General features: G+C 37.3%; 1 protein-coding gene across 1 annotated transcript in view; it reads right to left on the bottom strand.

Moving 5' to 3' along the window:
- The window catches only part of RCOR1 (REST corepressor 1), a 104,131-nt gene that overhangs the window by 38,793 nt on the left and 48,635 nt on the right, over positions 1-16,703 (bottom strand). The window lies entirely within an intron of this gene.

The following is a 16,703-nucleotide window of genomic DNA, read 5'->3' as shown; positions in this document are numbered from 1 at the left end:
TGACTTGACACAGCAGGAATCCAAAGATTCTTTAACAGGTTTAATAAAGACCATTTTAAAAGATTTAACCTAGGAGGAAATTTCTGAATTGCATTCAAACCCTTAAGATGCTGTGATACAAAACAGCAGTCAAAAGGTTTACAAGTGCCAGGTGCTGAGTTGACACATATAATTAGATTAACCACAAAAAGAAGTCACATATTACAAGGGATAATTAAAACGTTATCTTCAAAAGGTAGAAAAGATTCAGAAGACAAGAGGCCCACTAACCAGCCTTTATACTGGTCAGACCCAAACTCATTCATTCTAAAGGCATTCTTACCTTATCTTTTTTTATTTAAATAAACTTTTCTGAAACATGATGAAAGTTATGGAATCTAGCTCCAGAAAAAGAAATTCATAAATACACACACCCAATATAAACATACTTTTAGAAAATTCATGAAGCCTGGTTCATGAATTCCTTTTATCAAATTGCCAGATCTTTAATGTTGTCTGTTACTGTGTTCTAAGTTTTATGAAGAACTTCTACACTTTTGGTAAAATTTGTGGGGCATCTACTTTGAAGAAAAATGATGGAATGAGAGGAGGGAAAGACTCAAAGTATGAACATTATGAATTAAGCAAGGTTAAAGGTTGAATTTATAAGCTGTGTGGGAACAGAGTATAGAGATGGGGAGCCAGGAATATGACAAAAAGGAGGGGAGTGACTCCTTTGAGACACATCTTCTATGGCTCTGACTTTTAGAACAATGTTAAGGCTACATAATCTAAAAGTAGTCAACAAATGTGTGTGTGAGGAGGGACCGCAGATGGAATACAGCCTTGCTGTATTTCAAATAAAAATCTAAAAACCGAAAGTCAAGAGAGAAATAAAAGGAATCCACATTGGAATGAAATGATCATTTGTGTAGAAAACCTACAAAATCTACAAAAAGTTGCTAGGATAAATGAGTTTTAGCAAAGTTGCAGGAAACAAGATTAATAGTAAAAGAAAAAAATCAATTCAATTTCTATATACCGGCAATTAATCAAAAATCAAAACTAAAGAATAACTCCACTTAGGGATAGATATGAGAAGACATACACACTGAAAACTGTAAAACATTTGAGAGAAACTAACATTTCAGTAAAAGAAGTGATATACCATCTGTACGGATCAAAAGACTCAGTATCATTAAGACAGTATTCTACTCACATTGTTCCACAGACTTAACACAATCCCAATACAAATCCTAGCATACTTTTTTTGTACAAATTGATAAACATCTAAAATTTATGCAAAAATGAAAAGTACCTAACATAGCCAAAAGAACTTTGACAAAAACAAAGTTGGAAGACATACTTCCTGAATCAAAACTAATTAATTATAAAGATCAAGACACTGTGGTTATTAACATATAGACAAAGAAATAAAATCGAATTGAGTCTAAAAACAGAACCACACATATAGGATCAACTGATTTTCCACAAGGGTGCAAAGACAAAATTCAACAGAGAAAAATAACCTTTTCAACAAATGATGCCAGAACAAATGGATATTCATATTTTAAAAATTACTATAGATCCATACACCTCACATCATATACAAAAATTTACTCAAAATTAATGACTGAACTACACATAAGATCCAAAATTATAAAAGTTCTAGAAGAAAATGAGAAAAATCTTTCTGATCTTAGCTTTAGAAAGATCTGCTGAGATAGATATAACACCAAAAGCACAATCCATAAAAGAAAAAACTTCATAAACTGGACTTCATCAAAAGTAAGAACTTCTTGGGGGTGGGTATAGCTTAGTGGTAGAGAGCATGCTTAGCGCACGGGTTCAACCCCCAGTACTGCCATTAAAAAGAAAAATTAAAATAAATAAATCTAATCCCTCCCTCCAAAAGAGGAAAAAAAAAAAAAAGAACTTCTTTTCAAATGACAGTGCTAAAGAAATGAAGAGCCAAACCAGACACTGAGAAACATAATTACAAACCACATATCTGATAAAGACTTGTGTCCAGAATATATTATGAAGACCTCTCAAAATGCAACAATAAGAAACAACCCCATTGTTAACAAATGGGTAACAGAGGTGAATAAAGAAGAAGGTATATGGATAGCAAATAAGCACATGGATGGATATTCAAAATCAACAGTCATTAGGGAAAGGCAAATTGAAACCATGTGAGATATCACAACATATCTACTACAAAGTATGAAGTTAAAAAGACCAACAATACCCATGGTTTGCTGATAATACGGAGAAAATGGAACTCTCTTAAGCTGCTGGTGGGAATGTAAAGTGGCACTATCACTTTGAGGGAAAATTCTGGCAATTTCCAAAGATTGTGGTACATCCATTCAATGGAATAAAACTCAGCAGTAAAAAGGAATGAACCATTTAAGCACACAATATGAATGAATCTCAAAATAACTATGCTGAGTGAAAGAGTTACAAATACAGAAGGGGAAGGCTAGAAAGAATTCCATAGTGCTAGACAGAAATGACAGTAACAGTAAGAACTCATAGTTTTTGATATATAGATGTGTGTATACATGTATGCATGCACACATATATTTCCCAGCTCTGTCCACTGCAAAGGTCTTGATGCAATGACAATCCAGCAAAAAATGAGCACATTTAGCTCCTAGTTCTTGGTCTGTAAATACCACTCTCCAGTAAAAGAAACCAGGACTCCTTGGAAAAATGGTTGATTCTAGGGCTCGGACAGGGAAAGTAGAAGACCCTGGAATATCTCGTTATGCCAGAAGGTAAGAAAGCATTCAAAGAACGATGGAATTTATCTCCCACTAGTCAAATCTGTGACAAGTTGAGCAACAAAATAAATGATAGAAATAAAATAATAATCCATGAATCCATGATGTAATAAAACAATAATCTATGAGTCAATCCATACTGACATAAATAGACAAAAAGAGACTGGAAGGCAAACGAGGCCTGGATAGCCAGGTCAAAGTTGGAAAACTTCACACACTACACTTCAGGACTTACCATGTAAAAGTACACTATTCAAGAGAGTGTGGTATTGGCAAAGGGACAGACACACAATCATGAACAGAAGGCGGTCCAGAAATAAACCCAAATAAATACAGTCAACTGACTGGTAATGAAGATACAAAAGCAACTAAATGGAGAAAAGACACTCTTTTCAACAAAGAGTATTTGAATAACTGGCTTTCCATATGCAAAAAAAAAAAAATGAAGCTTGATCTATATCTCATACCTTATAAAAATTTAATTCAAAATGGATCTTACAATATGAAAGTAAAACCTATTAACTATGTCTTTTAGGGAAAAAAGAGAAAGAAAAAATCTTCACAAACTTGGTTGAGGAAGATTTCTCAAGTGTAACACCAAAAGTGCAGTCCATAAAAGTTAAAAAATGGTAAACTGAGCTTAATAAAAATTTACACTGAAAAAATACCTGCAAATTATGTATCTGACAAAGGACTTGCATGCAGATTATATAAAGAACTTTTAAAACATAACAATAAGAAAATAACCCAATTTTTAAAAAATGGGCAAAAGATTCAGTTTCACCAAAAATGGCATATAAGCATATGAATAGATGCTATCATTAGCCATGAGGAAATGTAAATTAAAGTTATGATAAGAAGCCAAAATATACCTATTTGAACTTCTAAAATAAAAGAAATGGACACCACCAAGCACTGACAAGAATAAGGAGCAACTGAAGCACTCAAACACTGCTGGTGTAGATGCAAAACGACAGTCACAAGCAAAGTTTCACAGTTTTAATAAAGACGTAACTGTATTTAACGAATCACTGACCCAACAATCCCACTTAGTTATATACCCTACAGAATTAACACACATTTATAACAAAACTTGAACACAATTATTTATAGCAGCTTTATTCACAATTGTCAAAAGCTGGGGAAAAACCCAAATATCCTTCAAAGAATAAAGGGTTAAAAAGACTGGTACATCCACACACTGGAATACTACACATCATTAAAAATAAGTGAACTACTGATACATACAGCAACATGGCCATGTCTCAGAAGCATACACTCAGTGAAATATGCCAGTCTCAAACAGCCACATAGTGTATGAGTCCGTTTACATGACATTCTAGAACAGGTGAAACTAGAGGATAGGGAACAGACCGGTGGGGTTAGGAGTAGGAGGAAGGCTAAGAATTTTAGGAGGCAATTTTTTGAGGAGACGGAATTGTTTTGTATTCCAATTGTGGTGGTGGTTATATGAAATTACACCTGCCTCAACACTCACAAATACAGATACCAAAACTAGTCCATTTTGCTGTATACAAACTGAAGAATACAAATACAGCAAAAACAAAGCAATGTCACTCATTTCTGGATAGATGTGGGTATTCCAGAAGGTGCTAATAACTCTACAGTTGCTCCCCTTGTTCAATATAATTTTTTACTTAAGTACTGTTAATACACATTATTATACACATTACAGGTGTACAACATGGTGATTCACAATGCTCTCCTTGTTTAAAGTTGATTACCAGGGGTAGGTATAGCTCAAGTGGTAGAGCACATACTTAGCATGCACGAGGTCCTGGGTTCAAACCCCAGTACCTCCTTTAAAAATAAATAAGTAAACCTAATTACACCCCCTGCAAAAAAATTTAAGTCGATTACCAAGTGTTACAAACCTTGAAAAATAAACCCAGACTTACCTGGAAGGAAGTAGAAGCATTACAAGGAAGCTGAAATTACTGACCATCTTCAAGGTCAGGATGAAGGAGAACCTGCACAAGCAGTGGCAGTGCACACTTGCACAGCCACTGTGGAGAACACTGGCCGTGTCTAACAAACACCCGGTGACCCAGCAACCCATTTCTAAACATAAGGCATGTATCAACAGGAATGTCTTTCACACTGCAGGTCAGACCAATTTCAATTAATTTACTGGGTCCTAACCAGTTCTTTTTTTTAAAAAAGAACAAGAATAGAAGACACCAGCATATTGTTTCATCATGTGTATAAATTATTGAGGGAGATATTTTTAAATCTGCCAAGTACCTGCCCTAGAGATTTTTTTAAGATGTACACATGGAAGGATACTGTGTTGATTAATTTTATGTGTTGACCTGACTGGGTTACAGCACCCAGTCATTTAATTAAACACTAATCCAGGTGCTGCTGTGAATTCAGTAGTTGTGTAACCACTGTAACACCTACATAGTGTATGTAGTTGACATTAAAAAAGATTATCCTCCATATTGTAGGTGAGTCACATCCAATCAACTGAAAGGCCTTAAGAGAGGAAGTTGAGATTTCCCAGAAGAAACTGTGCCTCAAGACTGAAGCCTCACCTCTCCCTTGCAGGAGCTGGCCTACAGATTTCATACTTGCTGGGCAGCCACAATCACATAAGACAATAGTTTAAAACAAATGTCTAAACACACAGACACACACACCACTGGTTCGGTTTCTCTGGAGAACTCTGAAATGGACTACTACTACAGCATGTTTATGGTGCTGAAATACAGAAAAGTCTTAAAAGTCCAACAGGAACTGGCTAAACTGCAGTATGGGCATTCAAAGGACTTAAATGCAGAAAATAAAACTGATCTGGTCTATAGATAACCATTTTTATTACAAAAAGCAAGTTAAAGAAAATGTATGATATCATGATGTAAGTGTTAAAAACATAAAAAGATGCAACATATTACTGGGGGTACATACATTTCAAGTATAAAATGTGCACATTTAATAGCTATATGAAATAAGGATTTTTAAAAGTCAAGTTAACAGCCACTCTAAGAGAAAGAAATCTTGCTTTATCTGTTCTCTATAACGTTTCCTTGCTTTCCATAAATCCAGGTGGTAGGTAGGCAAATACCATTTTCTGTAGTTTTCATTATGTTTGTAAAATTTCAAACATTTTTGAAGAATTTTTTTTTAAAGCCTGCACTGTATGATCTGATATTACCTAATACAGTGCTTGTGGATCCATATATCTAAATCACTATGCTGTATACCTGAAACTAACACAATATTGTAAATCAACTATATGTCAATAAAAAGTATTGTATTATATATCTGAAAGTTCCTAAAAGAGTAAATCTTAAAAGTACTCATCACAAGAAAAAAAATTTTCGTAACTATATATGGTGACAGATGTTAACCAGAGTAATTGTGGTGATCATTTTGTAATGCATACAAATATAGGATCATTATGTTGTACATCTGAAACTGATATAATGTTACATATCAATTATACCTCAAAAAATGTTACTAGCAGCAATATTCATAATAACCAAAAAATAAAAACAATCCAAGCGTTCATCAATAGGAGAATGGATGAACAAACAGAGGTGTAGTCACACAGAGGAATGCAACACAGAAATAAGAAGGAACAAACTGCTGTGCCCATTCCCAAGGTCAGCATCCTCTGAGGCCAAAACCAGACAAGCCACAACATGGACTAATCTCAAAACAAAAGAAAACAAAGAGCAAAAAAAAATCTAGATACATACTCATAAATCAAGAGTGTGTACTGCATGATTCTATTGTTATGAAGTCCAAGAATAGTAAAAACCTGTTGTGGGATGACAGAAATCTGAGAGTGGGTGGGAGCAAAGGAGTGGTCACTGGAAAGTGGCCCAGAATTATCTGGGGGAATGAGAACGTTCTTTATCTTGTTTGAGATGGCAGATATGTAGGTATACACAATTGTCAAATCTAAAGATCTGTGCATTTTGAATGTTAATTATACCTTCAAAAAAGACCTTTAGCTAAGGTTGGTAAAAATTTCTAAAGCCTGGGAGAAAATGATCACCTACAAATAAATGACAGGCTGACAGTAAAATTCCCAATAGCAATAGAACCCAGAGATACTAGAAGAATATCTTTAAAGTGCTGACCTCTCAGCACTTGGAATTTACCCTGCAAAACTCCCAGGAACATGGGCAAATAAAAATGTTTTCACATGAACAAAAACTTTGGGAGGTTTACCTACAATGAAGAATTTGCTCAGGGAAAAAAAAAAAAATCCTGAAAGGTTAATATGCAAAAAAAAAAGAAATGATAAGTAAACAAGATTTTGTAAACACTGCTTATAAAAAAAGTAAAAATGATGTCCAATTTAAGCAGTTTTATAAAAGAACAAAACTAAAATCCTGAACACCACCACAATGTAAGTTAGAGGTAGTGGATCACAGTTAAACTGTTCTAAAGAAGAAAGACTAACATTAGATGTTAAGTGTGTACAGTAAAAATTTCATCAAAAGCTGCCAAAAAGTAAGTATAAACTTCTAGACCATTAGAAGGCAGAAAAATGAAAAGACTCCTTAAAAAACAAAACAGCAACTAAACAACCATTGGCTCACTTAAGAAACCAAAGAAGAAATTTTTAAAAATACCTGGTGACAAATGAAAATAAAAACACAATGAGCCCAAAATCTATGGGACACAGCAAAAACAGTTCTAAGAGGGAAGTTTATAGTGACACAAGTCCACCTCAGGACGCAGGAAAAATGTGAAATAAACAACTTAATCTTACACCTAAAAGAACTAGAAAAAGAGCAAACAAAACCAAAGTTAGTAGAAAGAAAAGAAATCATGAAGATTAGAGCAGAAACAAATGAAATAGAAACTAAAAAATAATAATAATAATAATGGAAAAGACCAAAGAAACTAAGACCTGGTTCTTTGAAAAGATAAGCAAATCTGACAAAGCTTTAGACAGACTTGTCGAGATGAGGGTCCACATCACCAAACCAGGAACGAAAAGGCCAAGTCACTGCAACCAATGCCACAGACACACAAGATCACAAGAGATTACTACAATTATATGCCAATAAAGTGGAGAACCTAGAAGAAATGGACAAATATCTAGAAACATAATCTCCCGAGACTGAAGAAAACAGAAAATATGAACAGACTAATTACCAGTCATGAAATTGAATCAGTAATAAAAAGAACTCCCAACAAATCAAAGTCCAGGCTTCACAGGTGAATTCTATCAAACATTAAGGGAAGAGTTAAAACCTATCCTTAACCTATTCCAAAAAAGTGAAGAGGAAGGAACATCCTAACTCATTCCATGAGGTCAGTATCCTCCTGAAACCAAAACCAGACAAAGATATCACACACACAAAAAGGAAAATTACAGGCCAGTATCATTGATGAAACTAAATGCAAAAATTCTCAACAAAGTATCAGCAAACTGAATTCAACATATCTTAAAAGGATCATACACCATGACCAACTGGGATTTATCCCAGGGGTCCAAGGATGATTCAATATCCACAAATCAATTAATGTAATACACTACTTTACAATTAATGTAACACACTACATTACAATAACAAATTGAAGAATAAAAATCGTGATCATCTCAATAGATGCAGAAAAGGCTTTGGACAAAATTCAACATTTATGATAAAAACTCTCAACAAACTGGGTAATAGCATAATTAGCTATGAGTCAAATGCTACCTTCTTGCTCAAGTTCCTGATAAGAAAACTAAAGTTAAAAAAATTATAATCCTGTACAGGGTGCTATAGGGTCATTATATCCACACTGATACTGTATCTCCACATAAGCAAACCCTCTTAATCTCAAATTAGCTCTAAATTCTATCTCCCTATGGTTGTCAGCCTCATACCCTAATACCTACATTAAAAAGCCATATGGAATCCAAATGCTGAGGACAGATTACTTATCAGTAGGAATGAAGAAAGTAGTAAAGGGATAAAGCTGTGCACATTGGCAGTTCTTACTCCTAAATATACCAATTTGCCATCCATGCTCTCACTCACCATATCCTGAGAAGCTAAGCATTCATCAATTTAATCTTCTGGTAAATTTAGGTTAGGGACCAAATATTATTATGTGACTCCAAAATCAACTTCTGATGTTTAAAATCCTTCAACAGAAATCTAAAAAAAAGAACGTAAATACAAAACAGAAACAGACTCATAGACATAGAATACAAATTTGTGGTTGCCAAGGAGGAGGGGGTGGGAAGGGACAGACTGGGAGTTCAAAATTTGTAGATACTGACAGGCATATGTAGAATAGATAAACATGATTATACTGTGTAGCACAGGGAAATATATACAAGATCTTGTGGTAGCTCACAGCGAAAAAAAATGTGACAATGAATGTATATATGATCATGTATAACTGAAAAATTGTGCTCTACCCTGGAATTTGACACAACATTGTAAAATGACTATAACTCAATAAAAAAAGTTAAAAAAAATAAATAAAAATAAAATCCTTCCACAAAGATCACAACTCTCAACTCCTTAAGTGTGGACTACGCACAGCCACTTCTTCCTTCAAAAGCGGACAACATGGAAGGGGTGGGGAGGGGCGATGGACTTTACAGTGGAGAACCGTGACAAGCGCCACCCCAGCCAGGTGACAGAAGTCAACAGCCATGGTCATTAAGGCACGCCCCAGCACGCACCCTTGAGGCGATGCGGTGAGAATGGCCTCTCACCACTGCGGTCTTCCTCCCAAAACTCTCAGTCTAATCAATGGAAAACATCAGGCAAACCCCACCTGAGGAACATTTCACATAATTCCCGACTAGCACTCCTCAAAGCTGCCACAGGCATCAAGAACAAGGAAAGCCTTAGAAACTGTCACAGCCGAGAGGAGCCTAGTGAGACACGGCAACCAGGTGTAATGCGGTGTCTCGGATGGGATCCTGGAACAGAAAAAGGACACTGGGTAAAACTAAGGAAATCTGAATAAATTATGAGCGTCAGGTAATAATAATGAATCAGTATTGGTTAATTGTAACAAGTGCACCAGACGAAGGTGAGACAGTAACAGAGGAAACAGGGTGCGAGGTATGTGGGATCTCTCTTTGCACCACCTCTGTAACTTCTGTAAATCAAACTACTCTAAAATTAAAAGTTTACTTTGGAAAAAGAAATCCTTCCACGGCTTCCCCACTGTCCTCAGGATAAACCCCACGGCATTCCAAGGCCCAGTACCATCTGGTCAGGCTGACTCTCTAACCCTTTGTCCATTCTCGGGATCGCATCCCCACGTGGTCATTACATTGCCAAGCCCTTCTGCTTCCCCCATCTTCTCTCTTACCACTTCCCTCTCACTGCAGGGTCCCTCCCTATCTTTTCCCACAGCTAATTGCTACTGACCCTTTAAGACAGCCCAAGTATCATCTTCTCCAGAAAGTCTGCTCTAAGTCTTCCAGCCCAGGTTAGCAGTCCACCCCCTCGTTACTCCTGTAACACTGGGAACATCCTCCATCACAGCTCAGACTCTTATTAACGGTCTGCATAAGGACACGCGCTGTTGCGCTGTTGCGGAAAGAATGATGATTTTGTAAGTAAAACTCAATTATTATTGGCAGTGATTATCATCATCAGCTTTGGGATCAGTAAGGTCTAATTATTTGTTGCTACGTAACAGAGCTAAAATACTTTACGTATCTGCGTCACATAATGTACAGAAGAACCCTATGAGATAAGAAGTGTTTTACTTTATGTTTGAAAAGAGGAGTTAAGTGCCTTCTGTAAAAATGGCCATTATCTGAGTTCCTATCTGAGCCTAAGCCCCATGCTGGGTCTGAGTTCCCACTTGGCCACTTTGTCACTGGGTAATGATGAATTCAGCTTCATGGACCCCTGTGGAAAACAGAGAGAATGTGCCCACCTAGTGCCCAGGTTTCTATGCAGGTCAGAGAGCACACATTAAGTACCTGGTACATACTTAATACTAAGTAACACAGCAATTACTCTCCTCAGTCTCCCATTAGACTGAGTCCCATGAGACCTCTTACAGGTGTTTCATAGAAGTTGGATAAATTAATATGCACAAAGTAACAAGTCAGGTGGCCAACATATGGAAAGTTCTAGAAAAAGGGCGGTACACCATTCTATGTCCTTCCTTTCTTTCTTTCACCATGGCAGTCCAGTCCTGTCTGACAAGTGTGAGAACCCGTCAGGCTGGGATCTGCCCTTCACTTCTTGCACCTCCCTTCAAAGAGTTCCCCACCCTCCAGGGCATAAACCCTAGCCCTGTGGGTAGGATACTTCAAACACACTACACGTACAACATTCCAGGTTGACAACTCTGGGCAAGCACTTTCCCTCAGAACTGGCTGCATCACTGTCCAGTAACCTGAGTCCAGTCAATGCCTGATCAATGGTCCTTTCCTGAGTCCTCAGGAAGGAACGCAGATTCTAATAAAATGCTACTGAAGTCAACTCTGTCTACACTAGAAACTGGACTTGCGTGCTCAGTTTCTTTCTAATTAAAAACATCCTATTTTCTCTCATTCTCTCTGACCTACAGGTGTCTTGGACTCAGAGTCAGACTTCTTTAAAGAAAACACAAACACTTTCCCTCCATGTTGCCAACTTAACAAGTTCATTATTTAACACCAATGTAGTATCACAAAGCATAATCCTTAAACCAAAGCAAACAGGGACAAAACACTTCAAACACCAATTAATTTCACAGTGAAAGGTTCTACACTCAGGGTCCTCCTGTTTCTCTTAACACCACTGTAACAGCAATATCACAAAAGCACACTAATCAAAATGGGCAAGACTACTGACAATTCACCACCAAGCACTCCAAAAAGAAAGAGAAGCCTCTAGCCACAGTCCGACTAATGGTAACACATCACCCACCAAGAGAAGCACAGGGCCTGGTCTACTCCATAACACAATACTCCCAATGTCATCCCCGCTTCCCCAGGGCCTAGTGAAAGCTTCAGTTACTGAGCCACTAGCTGAGGACGTAGCTTTAATATTATACCCATGTTATTAGAGTTTCCTTATAAAGAGCTGGGTTAGGAAAATGAGAACATGGAATTCTTCCCAAAAGTTTGGCAGAGCAGAATGTTAGAAATGGGTACAGAAAAACTAGTCACCAAAAACGTTGATAGATAGAAGTATACCATAAATCATTTAAGGCTTTCTGAAGGGCAGTCTACGCACACATTTTAAAAAGTTGTTTCTTTTAGAAAGTACATTTAATGACATAAGGAAACAATACATAAAGTGAAACAGACTACAGGAGCACTATATATTACAGAATCATCCAACAGAACAACTCACATCCAATTAAAATTATGTTTCCATCGACACAACTACATATACACTGAAGTTCTGGTGTGGCCGACGATCTCATCCGTCCAGCCTGTGGCCCGGCCTCTGCTGAGCACACTTCTAACAAGAGCACCTCCTGCCGTGGACGTGCTCTCTCCCCGGTGCTTTTCCCAAGCTTAACACTTAATAAAGGATTAAACTGCTGGCTACGTTTTTCTTAATGAGAAATTATTTTCTTCCAAATGATGTCTTAAGAGTTTAAGAAATGCTGAGAGTATAAGGCCATTGATGCAGTTTAATGAAAGAAAAAGGAATGAATATCCAATCTTTTGGAGGAACTTTTAATAAGCAGCACTATAGGTCAGATTTTTTAAAATCTTCATAATTATTACTGACTTTTCCATAACTAAACCAGATTTGTGAGGCTTTTATTAGATTGCTACCTTTATGATCTCTCTTTACAGTGCTGTATTCCTTTGAAAAAACTCTGGACACTCCGGGTCCCATACAGCCTAAAGCAAAGCACTGCCAGAAGTACATGGCGTGGGCGTCATCCCTGTGACTGTGACGACACTGTAATGTCAAGACGATATAATGACACTGACCTGACCGGACCCAAGAGCAGTCTAAGAGCACTCTGCACCCAAAAGGTTAAATGTCTGTGCTTAAACAACCTAGGTTCCAGAAAGCATGAAGCCAAATTAAAAGTGAGACTGTGGTTTTAAACAGGAATTAGGGAATTCCTCTCTTCAACATACAGTGGTATGCAAACAACTTAATAACAGATTTTTGGGGGGGGTGGGTATCATCTCATCCCTGTAAGCAGTGATCTTACACTGGAAGTACAGTTTGAAGCTACAATCATTACCATTCTAATTCAAATATAACATATATATGAAAATAAACCACATTATATCCCAGAAGAGTTTAGCAATATCACAATACACAATTTTAGTAGTTGTTTTCTTTTAAAAACAAACCTGAACCAATTTATAAGACTGCAATTTATACAAGTCACACCATATCAAGGAAACCTCTATCCTTAATATTATATTTGAAGCTGAAAATTATCAGTCTCTTCATTACCGTATTAATCTGGTAATATCACATTTCTAACAATGTTGGAAAACCAGATGCCTTCAATTGCTTAATACTGGTCACAGAAAAGGCACATCTCTTTTTTTCTTAATTTAGAATAAACTGAAAAGTTAATTTTATTATATAAGATACAAAAAGAAACATTGTGCCCAAAATGTAACCCATGCAAAACTATCCAAAATTTTCATATTTATTAAAGAAATCCCAAATCAGAAAAAATATCACTTACATTGTACATCAAATTCATACAACTATTTTACTAAAAGTCAGCAAAATGTTAACAGTCACCACAACCATGAACCATACTAACTTTGGTTCACATCCACACAGAATCCACTAAGATGAGATGGTTAAATAGATGGGCTCGAAACGCAAACTACCATAGGTTAGAACTCCAGGTTGGTACCTACGAAGTGTAAGATGCTGGAAAAATTCCTCAGAAGGAAGCCTTTGTTTTCTCATCGGAAAAATTGATTACTCCTACTATGAAAGCCAGTGTTTGGAGTAAGACAAGCAAGCAAAACACCTAAAAATAACTGAACATAACTCCCTTCATGCTTCCTGCCTACAGCTCCCTTCTCCTACATTCCAAAACTCTGACCAAGGCCTTAAGTGGCTTGTTCAGGTTGCAATAACATCCTTGCCAGACTTTCTGCCTCCTCCCCTTGTCTCCAAATCCACATCTGTTCCATAAACGGCACAAGGAACATCTGCCCAGAGCTGTCCATGTAATACTACTTCACACTGCCTTGCAAGAATGTCTCCAAAATCCACACAAGCTCAGAAAATAACTCACAATATTACAGCTACAAAGAGCTTCATAGATAGACTGCACCTAGTTGACAAGTGAGGAAACCACACTCGGACAAGCAGTGTCTTGCCCAAGGTGACACAGCGCCAAGGCCACGTTTTCACTGCAGGCTCCCCTGCCCTATTTCAGACCAGAGTTCTCTCAACCACACTTGATCACATTCAGCCCAGATGTTTTGTGTGGAAGAAAGGAGCACAGTTCCTTGTCCTGGTATTTTGTGGCACTTCACAGGAATTTCCCATGAAACAACGTAATTTTTGTTGCTGTTGTTAATATTATGTTATTTGCCACCAAAACAGCCAATATAAAAATGAAAGACTTATGGGCAGTGATGATTCTGGTACCTAGCTATTTATAAATGCTGATGAAATGGAGACACATTTGTTTTGATAGTAGAGATCTCATAACTTAGTATAAATAAAACAAACCTACTTGTTCATAGGCAAACAGCTAATTTCAGTAATTTATCCAAATATTCACGGAGATTCTATGTAAAGCACTTCTTTAAAAAGTCAAATAGAAAGCCCAACAGGAAAATGGGCAAAGAAGATATTCCTAGAAAAAGTGGCTTCCCTGCAGAATTTCCAATAATTTATATATATATATATATATAATGTTATATAAATACTCCCTTCCTCCAGGAGAGGGAGCTTGATTCCCCACCACTGGATTGTGCGGGACTTTGAAGAACAGAGCATGAGTGGGAGTAACTTTACAGGACAGATATCTGGTCAACACTACCTTGGCCAGGTAATCAGGGGTAACATTACATGATGCCGGCATGTACCCCCCCACCCCCCCACACTCCAATATGATGCGATGTGAAGAGCACTTCACCCCTGTATATTCCTCCCCAAACCCATAATCCCAGTCTAGCCATAAGAAAAAGGTAAGGTAAATTCAGGAATATTCTACAAAATACCTGATTAAAACTCCTCAAAACTCTCAAGATTGTGAATGACAAGGAAAAACTGGGAAACTGTCACAGACCAGAGGAGACTGAGGTGGCAGGACAATTAAATGCAATGTGGTGACCTGGACTGGATTCTGAAACAAAAGAGCGCATTAATGGGTAAATTAGTGAAATATGAACAAGCCCATTAATAGTGACATCAGTGTAAACCAGGCTACAGCTTAGTTAACAGTAATGTACTGATGCTGGCTTCTTAGTTTCCATACTGTGATACAGTGTAATGGTGATAGGAACACTAGGAAACTGAGTGAGGGGTTGGCCTGAGAAAGTTCTAAAAACTCCCAGAATTACAGCCATAAACCTAAGAAAATGGCAAAACTACAGTCTGCAGCTCATTTTTTTAAAGATCACTCATCCGAAAGAAAAACCCTGTACTTGTTTCAGAGAAGCAACGCAATGGGAGACCGCCTCGTTAAAATCTTACACTGAAAAATCAGATCTTATGGGCAAACATGTAGTGTTTAAAATCCCACTAGATGAACAAATCAAATTTTCTAATATCAAAAATGATGGATAAGATTGAAAGTTTTATACTCCAGGTAGCTTTCCAGGGTGATGCTAGACATTTTAACTGTACACCAATTATGAAAATTCTTCAAAAGCCAATACCTACTAATCCTCACAACACCTCTGTGTTATATCAATCTTATTCTGAAGCAAAGACAACCTTCCTAGAAAGCTTAATATAAATTAGCTCCAATTGGAAGTAGACCAGTCCTAGACTAGGATTAAAACGCACCGAACAGAAAGCCATTATTTCTGTATGTCTTGAACATGAAGACATGAAGTCACCTAAGAGGAGTCAAGAACAATACAGGTGGGAAGTCCTAAAACTGAGCATGGGCACTCATCAGTAGCCACCACAACGATGAGGAACATTTTGCAAAGGTATGTTCAAAATCTTTTTCACAAGTTTCTACCCTGTATGTGTTTGGGTTTAGAGTCAAACTACTGAAACTACGTAAGGGAAAAAGCCAAGACCAGACTTGAGGAATTTTTTTAAATAGCTGAGGCAAAGTGAATTCAAAGAATGAGAATAATTTATCTCTACTCAAATGAATGGCTTTACTAACAAACATTACAACTCACACAAGCCTAATTTTGGAATCCACTGCATTGTCTGGTTCACAATTTTTTTTGTCTTGTTTTTTGTTTTATACACGCTAACACTGGGAGGGACAGAAGAAAGATGAAAGGAAGTAGCTTTTGTAGTTGACCAACTCTTATGTGCCAGGCACTTCCACAAACATTAGCTTGAAATCATCACAACTCTCTGAAAAAGACACCAAAGCCAGTTCATAAAAATTGAAAGATCATAAAAACATAGGAAAATGTCATGATAAAGAAAAAAAAATCATAAAACTTGACACAGGAAAGGTACTGAGAAGACAGAATGCCAGGGAGCTTCATGAAAGGGGAAAAACTGAACGTGAGTCATCCGCTTCCAGCCGTCCTGAGGTCCCGCAGTCAGACACTCCCTGGAGGCCCGTCAGCACGCAGAGAAGACACAATGGAAACGGCTGTCTCCAGGGAGGGGAACGAAAGGCAGGGGACACAGCAGAACTCTCCTTGTCATCGTGCATACGCATCACATCTTTAATCTTGTACCACATGCCTACGTTACCTATCCAAATATTCAATACAACTCTATTTAAGAAGGAAAAAAGTCAACTAACAAGAGGAAAAGTGTGGCCGTGACCACCAATTCTAAATCACATAGCTTCATCTCCACCATCCTCCTCTGCCAGGGAACATGGCGGTTCCAA

Source organism: Vicugna pacos, chromosome 6, assembly GCF_048564905.1.
Source record: "Vicugna pacos chromosome 6, VicPac4, whole genome shotgun sequence".
In the NCBI taxonomy this organism is placed as follows: domain Eukaryota; kingdom Metazoa; phylum Chordata; class Mammalia; order Artiodactyla; family Camelidae; genus Vicugna; species Vicugna pacos.
The sequence above is the reverse complement of the archived record's forward strand: the minus strand, read 5'-3'. Positions and strand labels throughout refer to the sequence as shown.